The sequence below is a fragment of the Salvelinus alpinus genome, chromosome 14 (genome assembly GCF_045679555.1).
Source record: "Salvelinus alpinus chromosome 14, SLU_Salpinus.1, whole genome shotgun sequence".
Classification (NCBI taxonomy): domain Eukaryota; kingdom Metazoa; phylum Chordata; class Actinopteri; order Salmoniformes; family Salmonidae; genus Salvelinus; species Salvelinus alpinus.
The window spans coordinates 13,126,903-13,138,766 of NC_092099.1; the positions used below are offsets into that span (position 1 = coordinate 13,126,903).

Below are 11,864 nucleotides of genomic sequence, written 5' to 3' on the forward strand. Positions count from 1 at the left end.
AGTGGAATGGGTTAGGCCTATAATAGCCAGTGAGAGTCTGCGCTCATCCTGCAACCATCTGAATTATGAATAGTCTACATGGAGTCTATTCATCAAATCCCAGTATCCTCTCTGCCTCCACAATTCCAGCAGTTTAAACATGTACAACATGCAATTTCACCTAAGGATACAAATAGCAGTAAGCAGCCAAACAAATAGTCCAAACTATTAGCGTTTCAAACATGGAGTACTTATCACAGCAGGAGACTTCAATCATTGGAGCATCCGTTCTTCAGCTAAGACATTATGAAAAGCATCTCCAGGAGCAGAAAAATAAACCAGGAGGAAACACAAGAGGGGGAAGAAAAAAAATGTAATATCCCACTCCCTGACATGTTCCTAATAAACAACCCTCCTTAATAGTTCTCCAGCTCGGCCAATCAGAAAGTGTCAACCCTGACCTACAAAAGGATCACGTCAAACCTTAAAAATGTTTAAAAACATCAATCATGAAAACAAGAGAGGACGTTGAATTATACAGTATTAACCTCTAGGGTTTGCATACAAAGACCTTAGATTTATTGATGCCTGTGTGTTAAGGGCCTCGCTGCGCTGTTCTTTACAGTGAACCGGCTGCCAATTTGATGGACCTCTCAGCCCTCAGCAGGAGTTCAGCGTCTTTGATTAATGAGTGCAAGCTTGTGGAAGAGGGTACGAACGGGAGGGACAGGAGAAAGAAATGGTGTGAAAATGCACAATTGCCAGTCCTTTAATAGGACGGATGCCATAATTACTGATGGGTCTAGTTCCTCCTTTTAGAAGAGCCAAACACACTTGGACCCCTTTCACAACCCCCACCAAAAAGATTGAAAAGAGGCTGACCCCCCCAGTCTTGTTAAAATCCTCACACTCGACTTCGAGATGGCAATGGTGACTATTCAGAGACACTAAATGAAGAAAATAAAAACACAACAATCGTGTTTAATCCAGATAACCCACGTTGGTGACAAACTTTTTCCATCTCGCCTGTTTGGAACACCAACCAGAAAAGAAAGAAAAAAAAAAACTTCAGTTTTATCTTGGAAATTCACCTTGATGTGTATTAATGTGTATCGCTGTTTCACTTAGACTAGGCCTAGTACAGTGACATATTTTGGATTGTCAATTAGGCTAACTTAATGTTGTCATCAGAAGCAGGACATCTACCCTAAACAAATATCAATGTTTTACATTCTGGTACACGCTATATTCTGCTACTTAGGCTGGGCTACATGTTCTCAAGCAGATTAAGGGGGGAAAAAACACACACCTCATATCTGCTAATTAGCCTACCAGTTAAACTAACAGGTTGTTGGTAAATTATAATAAATTTACTTTTGTTGTGTGCCTAATAGCCTACCTTAACAATAAGAAGCAAATTATTACACCACATGCAAGGAATAGGCTGTAATTAACCAAGTGGTTGAATGGGTGAAAATAATGATGGAGCTAAAAATACATTTTATTAAATCACACCACTGGGGCTGGTAGCATTTAAACGTGCCGTTTCAAGCAATTCAGCAACCTTGAGAGATAATGCTAAGATTTTCCATCCTTGAAGAACAATACCCTGCGATATTCCAAACATTCAAATGCGCCACTGCTATTTTTATTAATGCTAAAGCTCACATCCGGAGCTGGTGACTTGTTGTGATGCATTATTGTTTCCTCATTCTGAGACTGTTTTCAAGGACACGAGCTCTGAATAAATATGAGGCAAATTCAGTGACCTTCCAGCATTGTATCTGGTTATTGGTTGATTCATTGGCAGTTACTGGATGCATGCATAACACATCAAGGCTGTAATCTGATTTATCTTGCATCCTTGGCTGGAATGGCTGCTTGAGCCATTTAAATGATCGACTTTATGGGGAATAATCTCTATTGCCATTTCACTTAGACTGTGTGCAATAGTTCATCAATTAACTATTTACAAAAGACCAATCAATCCCTCTGTAGCACTAGTGGCAAAAGCAAAGCAGTGCCAAAGGAAGTTCACAAATGTGACATGTGAAATCAATGGCCCCAAACAAACAATCATGTTCTCCATGCAGTGAGTGTGGTGTAAGTGATACTAAAACTTTTTTTTTTAACTCAGAAGCTTGTTGTTTTTATAGCTTGATTCCCAGGTTAAAACCTCACTATATACACGTTTTGCAATACAGTCTTTATTTTTCTTAAAATACACTTGTCAAAATTGGATCTAGGCCTGTTACTAAGTTACTGGCCAAGTCCATTTTAAATTTGACATCCTAATGGAGAAAGGCCGGACACAACCTGTAGACATTATAGGCTAGCTAGATTTACCTTATAGCCTAATAGCCCTGTAGTATTGGATCTGAACAAGCCTCGACAGATATGTTCTATCACTTGTGCAGAGGTCAAATAACAAAGAGCCTAAAGGCCTATTAATAACTTAGGCTATTATGCCTTCAGTTCCATCAATAAGGCAACAATAGGCATTTGTAATCAGTTTAAACTGTGGGCACATGACTGTCCTGCACGTCACTGCACGTGTGCATGCGTAAGTGCATGCATGTGCATTTGAGTGTGTGTGCTGGGGGTTTAATTCATTGCCAGTGCCACCGATAGTTTCCTAACATCTCAACGAAGGATCGCAAGTTAAGCATTTCACTGTACTTGTGCATGTGACAAATAAAACTTGAAACTTGTAATGAAGCAGATGTCAAGTCGATTCATCCGAGGGAAGTGGAAGGCATTCCCATAAGAGAAAGCTGTTTGGTTAAACATCTGCTCCTTTACATTTGAGTTATGCTGTGAATATTCAAACAAAGAAATGGGAGGTGGAGCAATTAGCATTTAGAGCAGAGGTATTCTGCTCTCAGAATATTATTTTTTTTTGGGGGGGGTGGGCAGTTTTAAAAGAATCCCCTGAATGAACCACAGATTGGCAAAGCCAAAGACAAGTAGGTAAGCATATTGCCTATTGTTGGTAAAATATCAGGTTACATTTTGGACACTGAAGTGAATAAGACACAAGGTTAGCGTGAAAAACAGGACATGTTAAGTACATAGGAGCTAGACATAGCCTAAGCCGACATGACAATACATAAGATGTCAGTCTGGACTGTAACTTTGTAGAGCATTAGTCTGCTTAGCCAAAACTGGGTCTATTCAATCAAATGTAATGTCACATAAAACTGATTCCTTGCCCTAACTAATTAACCAAATACTGAAGGCTATTGAAAGTGAAAATCAGTCCAATAAGTCAAATGTTGAGAACACTTGACTCAATCATCCCGCCACCACTCAAAATGACTAGCCCTATTAGGCAAATGTGTGCCTTTGCATTGTTAAAACCTTCACTCCATGAAAAAGGTGTCTTAGAAATATAGCCTCATTCACTTCAAATGTTACAAAGAATCAGATGTTACCAAAACTTCAGATGACGTCATATCTTGAAACGTTTGATAACTTTTCGGTCATAAGCATTCTGGATCTTTGAAATGAAAAGAGTGGGTGGGTTAAAATTGCCCAAATGGCGAGTGGCTTGTTGTTTAGATCGCAGAAAAATGGTGGATATTGTAATATTACACAAAGGGATACATTTCATCAACTCAGCCGGCTGCAGCTGCTTTTCTTTATAGGAAGCAACACAAAAGACAAGTGAGGAAAGGAGCTTCGGACGGACCCAAGCAGTGGACTGGCTGAAACTGCTGATTTCCACTGACACCTCCAAACATATAAAAAATAAAATGATGCTACACCACAAATAAGCAATAACGAACTAATGTTTTATTTGTGGTTTAATTAGGTTGCATCGATGAAGAGCAGACTATGGCATTATCGGTAACGTTAAAGAGACACCGAACTCGGGTTGACACTATCCACATGACCTACAACAATGTTTTAAAACATTTCAAACTTAACACTTCGAGTGATTGTAAACCTAGTTAACACCAAATGTATTTCTCTGCCAAATAGATAGCGTAAGACTCGGCGTATTAAAAAAAGGTCAGTTAAGCCGCACCAGCTACAACACAAAAGACAAGATTCGCTAGCTAAACAGCAAGCTGGCAGCAACCGACTCAGTCTACACCGTAAAAAGTGATGGTCTCCTCATTAAGTTAGCAACCAACTAGATTTACAAATAGTTGCAAAGTAACAAAACCAGAGTGCTGCTTTTATTGATACATTTACAAGTGTTATCATTCTTGACAAGTTTGTATCAAGCTGCACCACTCAGGTTAGGTTACATGAAGAAAAAAAGAGCAAGCCGCTGGACAGCACTGATAGAACGAGGTGCTAGCTAGCTAGCTAGCATGCATCCCCTATCAAAATGACAAACTGAACGTCGTTATGAATGATAACGTAAGCTAACTTCCACACTACAAAACATAAGGAAACTCACCTTATGTTCGTTACTTTATGAATACTCCTTCAGTTACTATTCAAAAATAGCCTTATGTTCCTCTCCTTCGCGATTTGCGTTGGTTGAAGTCAGTGGCAGGAGATGATAAAGAAGAGAATTGGGCATTAATTGAGTCGTGGTGGGAGTGGGTAGCTATGTGTGAGTGTGTTAGTTACCAACAGCAGATTGAGGGAGACTCCAGACTTCTCAAGGTTTGTTCAGCTTCACTTCAAGGAACGAAAGTGACGTCAGTTAAAAGCTCCAACAATGCTAACTTTTGTCTGATTAATTAACAATTCAGTGCTATAAATTACTGTAAGCAGATACCAGGCACCTGGTAGGTATTACTTGTTTTTTTTAAATCCTGGACGCAATCTATGATTGATATAGCATTTTAACAAGATAAAAAGTGAAATGGACTCTGTAAAAGAAAATAACGTTTATTGTGGTAAACTAATAGGAGGAATGAGGATGAATGCAGGTGTGGGGGAAAGAACTGGGAGAAGATCTGGCAGTGTATACACTGTGATTATTTATTTGTACAATAGGTCACTGCAATTATGTAACAAAAGGCATAATTCATCAAATAATAAGTGAGGAGATTACACATATACACTTTCTTTTCATCTGTGGGGAACAAGTGACTCTTACAATATCTCTTTTTGTCTTAGGATCATAAAATAAAAGATACATGAAAAGGTACATCTTGAAACATTACATACTCACAGATCCCAGTGAATTCTTTGAATATACTGTACCTTTGGTCCTTTGAGTAAGTCACTTGCAGTAATACAACAACTCAAAGAAGTCTTTATGTATTAACACATCTCCTACAGTTGAGCAAAGACTGCCATCTGTGCCTAATTGTGTTTTTTCTTTCTTTGGACAGACAATCAGCAACAGGCTGAGCAGAGACCTTGTGACCTAGTCTGGGTTAGACAGGGGGTGCATATTATTACATTCAACAAACAACTGAAGAGCAATATGCTGCAAATTCTCTCTCAGAAACTGGGAAAATGTAGATAGTTTATGTAGATAGGCCTACTGTGCAATAAATCAATCAATTGACAGGTGGAAAGGTAGAACTAAAAAATAATATTGTGTTTGTGATTCAATTTAGTGCTTATCAGGAAATATTTTAGATTTTAGATTTGAAAAATCTAACGTTATTATGAGACATATAGGCTACATATAATCACCCAAACCTTTAATTCAATTGTTGATATGTTGCTTTTACACAGATGGCAACACATTACTCAGCGAATGCTTTGTGTTTGAATGTTCAAGGGAGCAAAATGCTTTTGAAATAAGGGAACTGTGGCTTTTTCTTAAGCAAATTGTACATCCACTGGAGGTAATTGGAGACAGTAATTAAGAAACAAAGTACTCTTGAATTAAAGATGTGGGGGGAAAAAAATCCTTATTCAGCATTGTGAATTTAAAACAGGTTTATTTGCTTGTTCACCATCCCTTGTGCTCATTGATTTTCTTCCCCTTCCTCTGAGTCAATTTCGACACTGCATTCAGACGGCCTGAAACGGATGAATCAAGCTTGCCTGAATCGACAGAGATGGTGGGAGAGAAAAAATAATTTGATGATTTTGTCACTGGAACAGCGGGATGCTGGGATTTTAATTGTATTGGAGAATCGTCATTAGGGATAGTAAGTGATGAAAGAGCTCAGAGCTGCATCATTATAAGAGGCTTCACTGGCCAGGCCTTTTTGCATGCAATGAAAATGTCTAGCATTACCTAGGTCATTTGTAACATAATAAGTGCAAGTCCAATGACTGCAATGCAAGCACATGGGGGGGGGGGGGCGGGGGGTACTAACAGTCTGTCCCCTTATTTGGGACAACATTTTTAAAGAGTCTTGATTAGAAAGTATAATGAGATACCAAAAGACATAGTAAAGATGATGTCTCCGGAGACTGATGGAAAACAAAATGAATGTGGTGATTTGATTTTAATTATTATCAGTCCATGGCAAGCCCAGGAAACCCACCAGCCAGTGTGGCTGGGGCTGTGCTTGCCGTTATTGATTTTTGCCTGACACATTCAAAGAATACAGATTTGAATCATTTCAGTACACAACACCTTATAATTCCAATAAAAAAACAAGACCCTTCCAGCACCACACATACATTTAATTTAAATGACCCAAATTCATCTCTGAGCTAAAAACAGGGTAAATGCAGTCCAAGGTTTCTGTACATAATTACGCTCAGGGTTAATCCGCTAGGCCTCTTTAAAAGCTTAATAGTACAATAAATACAGAACAGTTTTCTACTGTGGACCAACTAATCTAAAGTGAATTAAAACATTTAGTGCTTTACATATTATGGAAATATTGCCCTGCAATACAGTGTTTTCACATTTTCAAAAGCATGGTCTGTTTTTCATGCAGCAATGGTGTTAACTTCTTTTATCCATAGATATTTTAAATATCCCTGGTTTTGTGCTACTTATTAGCTATTTGATGATAGGAACCTCAGGAGAATTACACAACAATAAGGTATATATTGCCCTTTGTTCTCAGCACAAAACAATCCTCTCCAGATAGGTCATGTGGGTTAGTGATGACATGCTTGTCTGTCTTGGACCAACACTAATGATAATAATAAAAAATAATTTATTACATTTCTATAGCGCTTTTCTGAGAATCTCAAAGCACTTCAAGAGCAATATGTCATGACAGGTCACTCAATAGAGGCCAAGTCTTTGAAAGCTGCATCCTCCGAAAATTGAGAGGGTCAGTTCATGGCTCAAGCGTAGGGATCTGGTCAGAGGATGGTAGATGATGGTGATGGAGCCTGCTGATGATCTTGTAGAGGGCAAGTCAGGGAACCAGCCTGTCTCTTATAGCCGCTGGACCTCTCCTCTTCCACTCTGTGTAACACCCACTTGGGTGATGCCTCAGTAACTCTGGGTGCCAGAAAGCTCACCACACAAAGTTCAGAATAGTAGCCAGTCGTCCACTAACAGCCCTCTGCCTCAGCACTGCTGTATTCCTCTGTCTCCCATTCCTCTTATGCTTCAGGCGACTCCTAAAATGATGTTAGCAGAAGATTAGGAATTGGCAGCCAGGTGAAGCAAAAAAAGCTGGTACTGTGTCCAGATACATTTTTCAAACAAAAACATTAGCCAGCTATGTAGCTAGCTAGCCAAACCAAAAAAGTGTTAACCTGTCAGTCAATCTGCAAAAACACCAGATATATGCTGCAAAAACTCAATGTTATTGGTACTGTGTGTGAGGTACTGCCTGTGTCAGATCCCAAAAGATTTGTGAAAATATTAATATAACAACTGGTCTGGTGCAATGCCAGTGGTACCTCAGGTGTGCTTATCAACCCACACGGTGTTGGAAGTTAATTTTAGTGGATATCAGACATTTGTACCAAGGGAAGTAGACCAATCTCTAATTTAAGATAGTTAGTCCTGTTAACTACATATATATAAATAGAATATTTATTCGGTGAAATGACTTCATCAGATTTTAAACACCACGCCACTGTCTCTGCTTTCAGCATGAAGTGTTATGTCGTCTGGGATGATAAAACATTGCATTCAAAATGTCCTAAGTCCTGCACTCCTCGAAAATATTTCTGGAATGCATGTAGCACACATAGGCAAGGCTTTAACATTTGTGTGGTGATTTCAAATAGCCCTTCACCCGGCATTAAAAAGGACATGATTAATCAAGGGAAACATCACCCAGTATGCCACAAACATCATCAGGATTAATACAGGAGTGCATTGGTGGAATATTGACAGATTCATACAACATACAAGATCATTGACTAACCTGTCATCTTGACATTGTAAAATTCCACCATGAAAACGTACTCATTTCCCATGTCATTCACATAATAACAAGCATTCCCAGCAAATTATTGACCTAGAAGGAAGAGAAAAATTATCAGGAAATAAAGATCTGGCATGGAATGTGCTATCAAGGAAGAAAAATGAATCTGTACATTGATAACGAGCACTTATTAAATATCAGACCACAAGACTTATTTACACAGACTAATTGTGGCTCAGAATAGACTTACTTATAAAATGCCTCTGCAGTGGACGGCCATGTAAATATTGGCCTTTGTTTTCCCTCTGTTAATTGGAGCATGTTCAAGGAAGACAGTGAATGGAGGAGAAACATGAGCCTTCCATAACATGGGAAACAGATGCTCCCCACTTCTGTCTACAGGCACCTCAGTTTGAAAAGGCAAGAGAGGGGGATGAATACAGAATAATACAGAAGAGAGAGTTGAAATCTAATGAAATAATGAGTCTTAAAAGAAAGCTGGATTTGCCTGGGGTAAAACCTGAAACTCTGAGGAAAATAATGGTTTGGGTGACAGCATTGCTTTTCGGTTAGATAACTGTCACATATTTCAGAGTAGATTAAAGTCCGAACACATGAGATTCTGAGAAGTATTTCAGGAGTGTTTTACCAGTTGTTAGAGCCTATACAATTACATAAAGCATTTTAGAAATTGTAAATACATGTATTGTTATTAGCGATGCATAAACTATTGAACATTTCAGAGTAATTGTTGCAATACTTGTGGTGAGTTTAGCATCTTTTGTTCACAAAGGAATGCAGTAATACACATATTACTTGATAATTACTTGATAACCACTGGTGAACAGCAGTGGCTCTGTGCATCCCATTTTCATGCCAACTGTCACTCTGTGTCATATCGTATTTACGTATGCATACCACTGTCCCTTTTAATTAGCAATTTCAGGTCAGTGCAAAACCCATCCTCCTCCAGGCTGTGGTAAGGCAGACGTGTGAATGAAATGCCTTCAGTGTTATTTGATCAAAAATAGGCCATTACAGCCATATTCATAATGGCAACAGCCTCTCTGTAATGTTTGCTCTCCAGAAACAATCCATCTTGGGGTGAAACAGCAACACTTATATTGGTGAAGAAGCAGAAAACCATGAAGAAACACAAAAGCACAGATCTGTCTGGAAAAAATAAAGGACCATGCTTGACAAGGTAATTATAATGTAAGCAAGTCCCATCATTTTCAAAAAACCTCAAGCGAAGCTTTTTCCTGCCCACATTAACACTACAATTAATTATGGTAATCACTTCTGGGCATGAAAACGAACATCTACTTTAGAAAACCTGACCTTGCACTACATCCTGGATATAAATATTTATTTTATATTTCATTGTTGAACTTGTACATACAGAACTGTGTGAACTGTGTTTAATTTTGTGACCATTTCTATAATAAATGGTTGAATGTTTGAATTGATCTGGTATTATTACTGCCACCAAAGAAAGACAAAGCAAATTGAGTCAAATGTCTTGTCATATTTATACACTCGCTACAATGGGTTTGTATAAACATTTGAATGTTCTCTCAGCTCCAGACAAACCTGAGCTCAAGCTCATTTTCTTCCGAACACACTCAAACCCATTCTAAAAGTGTCGTTCAGGGTTCCTTTCATGGACAACTGCATTCACAGCAAGCTGCTATTGTATTCCTATCTACTAAATTATGCTTTGTTGCATATTCATGGCTGCCTTGTCCAGAGTGAGGAGGGTGAGACAGACTCTTGGGTCCTGGGAAAATTGGGCTGAACAAGTAGATATGTCACAAAGCATTCCTCTGTGATTACAACACATCTGCTGAAATCCCATCCAGACAGAAGCTCATTTCTAAGCTCTGTCTGAACACTATTTCTAGGTTGTGTTATTGTTGTATGTAACCCCCATGGCAAAAAAAGATCAGACTGACCGTTTCAATTTGACTCATCTACAAGACACAATGAGTCATGATTAGAGCAAGATATACAGAGAATTTTGTAAACATAATATTCTGTTTCAATGCATTTTGTCTGAATGATATGTGTTCATAACATTGAAACATATCCACAGTGCCTCCAGACCAAGAAGTATAGTTATTTGTGTACATTTCCAAGCAAATAGGCACGAGAGTACCGAGGAAAATGGCCAATAAACTAAAGGACTGAAATCTACCTTTTCCTAAGAGGTATATAGTGGGAGTCCTGACCTTCACTGGGCCTTGTGTTTCACCTGACCTCATCATTTGTTGTTTTTTGTTGCCATTTCATCTGTGCGAATAGTTTAATGGATGTCTTCCCACAAAACTGAACTTTCAAACAGAATGAGATATCTATGTTTAATCTACACTACGGCCATACCCTACTCAGTCATGTTTCCACTTTTTCAAACACAGTCTGCATGGTGCAGTTGAAAAATGAAGCGTTTGAATGTGTTCACTCTATAGACCACTTATGCTGAAATGGGTTGACTTTTGGGTTTTGTCAGACTTTAAAACCAATCCTGTAACAGTTTTGCTCACAACAGGCGCAAACGTGTCATCAATCAAACTGAATAGATAGCAGCCAGGAATATTTATCTTAATCAAATTCCATGTGATATTAACACTTGATTGTTATCATAATGTATACTTAAATTAATCAAATGATTCTTTCACTAGATTAGACATTTACCAAGATTTTGTTTACATAAAAAAACAAAAAAACATACACAATGCATGATTACCTGAAGGAGTTCATGCAATCTGTTTCTGTTGCTGTTCCTGGAAAGTACAGGCTGGAAATGTGATCTACTGTTCCGCCTAGTGGCCAAGCTCCTACATCACGGGGGGATGTCTCCTTTCATATTAGGAGTTACATTCACTACAAAAGTATGTGGACACCCCTTCAAATGAATGGATTAGGCTATTTCAGCCACACCCGTTGCTGACAGATATATATACAATCTAGCACACAGCCATGCAATCTCCATAGACAAACATTGTCAGTAGAATGGCTTTACTGAAGAGCTCAGTGACTTTCAATGTGGTACCGTCATAGAATGCCACCTTTCCAACAAGTCAGTTTGTCAAATGTATGCCCTGCTAGAGCTGCCACGGTCAACTGTGCGTGCTGTTATTGTGAAGCGGAAATGTCTAGGAGCAACAATGGCTCAGCCGCGATGTAGTAGGTCACACAAGCTTACAGAATGGGACCACAGAGTGCTGAAGAACGCAACGTGTAAAAAATCTTCTGTCCTCATTTGTAACACTCATTACTGATTTCCAAACTGCCTCTGGAAGCAACATCAGCACAAGAACGGTTTGTCGGCAACTTCATGAAATGGGTTTCCATGGCCGAGCAGCCGCACACAAGCCTAAGATCACCATGCGCAATGCCAGCGTCGGCTGGAGTGGTGTAAAGCTTGCCGCTATTGGACTCTGGAGCAGGGGAAACGCGTTCTCTGGAGTAATTAATCACGCTTCACCATTTGGCAGTCTGACGGACAAATCTGGGTTTGGTGGATACCAGGAGAGCGCTACCTGCCCGAATGCATAGTGTCAACTGTAAAGTTTGGTGGAGGAGGAATAATACAATAATACAATGACATTCAAGATGATTCTGTGCTTCCAACTTTGTGGCAACAATTTGGGGAAGGCCCTTTCCTGT

At 39.1% G+C, this 11,864-nt stretch overlaps 1 protein-coding gene across 22 annotated transcripts in view; it reads right to left on the reverse strand.

Moving 5' to 3' along the window:
* LOC139538440 (bromodomain adjacent to zinc finger domain protein 2B-like) overlaps positions 1-4,588 on the reverse strand; it is an 85,667-nt gene extending 81,079 nt beyond the window's left edge. For 20 of the 22 annotated variants that reach the window (XM_071340470.1, XM_071340486.1, XM_071340479.1 and 17 more), the window contains exon 1: positions 4,391-4,587. The gene's annotated coding sequence lies outside the window, so the exon portion shown is untranslated. Of the gene's footprint in view, positions 1-4,390 lie in introns of all 22 variants that reach the window. The other 2 variants (XM_071340482.1, XM_071340483.1) reach the window with 1 other exon arrangement.
* Positions 4,589-11,864: the final 7,276 nt, after the last annotated feature.